The sequence below is a fragment of the Haemaphysalis longicornis genome, unplaced genomic scaffold, assembly GCF_048455015.1.
Source record: "Haemaphysalis longicornis isolate Haplotype H1 unplaced genomic scaffold, Haemaphysalis longicornis Haplotype H1 scaffold_2, whole genome shotgun sequence".
NCBI lineage: Eukaryota > Metazoa > Arthropoda > Arachnida > Ixodida > Ixodidae > Haemaphysalis > Haemaphysalis longicornis.
Window position 1 is genome coordinate 253995192 of NW_027526295.1, and position 1002 is coordinate 253996193.

Below are 1002 nucleotides of genomic sequence, written 5' to 3' on the forward strand. Positions count from 1 at the left end.
ATCTATTAAATAAGTGCAAACACAACACCAAAATATGTGCACTGTAGCACAAAACTCATCAGAAAGCTCTTGACACCATCACACAATGAGGATCTTAAAGGAGCACTGACACGAAAATCTTATGTTACCCTTTTATTGCTTTTATCGATGCTTAATGGTCCGGCGAACCTGAAACAGCACTTCAAATACTTCAGCGCGCGATAGTTAATTACATTGAACGGCCTGAAAATCGTTTGTTTCAAATTCCCGCGCTTTCATCCCGAACGGCGCAGATGACAGCCTCCCGGTTTGACCTCACCGCTTTGTGCGGACGTCACCGGCGCCCGTTTGAGAGGGTGTTGCGCCCGCTCTCCGCTCGTGGGGCCGCGCGCGTAAAGTGACGTCACGAGTTTTTGGCGAGCGCTGTCGCGTCACTTCTTTTTCCTCTCCTGGAGCGATGTCACGCTGATGTCCATTTGCTGAGTGCCGCTCCGCGCGCTGCTCCGTCGGCGCAATAAATGCGATCCAATTGAACTATGTTTTTCGCGTCGCAGGCCGCTCATATTTCCGCCAGGGTATTCTGTTGAGTGAAGGAAGCGAACTGTGCAATAATATTAACGCCGAAAATTGGTGTCAGTGCTCCTTTAAAAGGTAAAGTCATAATGCAAAGCATTTTTATTTACCCCACCCAGATTTTGCAATATGTGCGTCTGTACAGAATCATAGCAAAATCACTATGCACACAAAGACCCACTTACAGCCTTCGTCATGACATCCTTCTCACCAATGGGGTAGACATGTAATTCCAATACAATTACACATGCTTCAAAAAACTGAAGCAACACAGTAATTTCAATGTAATGTAATGAAATTGTAATACCAAGCATATTCCAAGTAATTCCAACTAATTACACATTAGCAGTTTCAAGTAATTACCACAAACCAAGCAGTGCTTTGCCTTCAAAGACGATCTCCAGATAAATAGTGCCTCCAATTTCCAATACAAACACAACAGAGCACAAC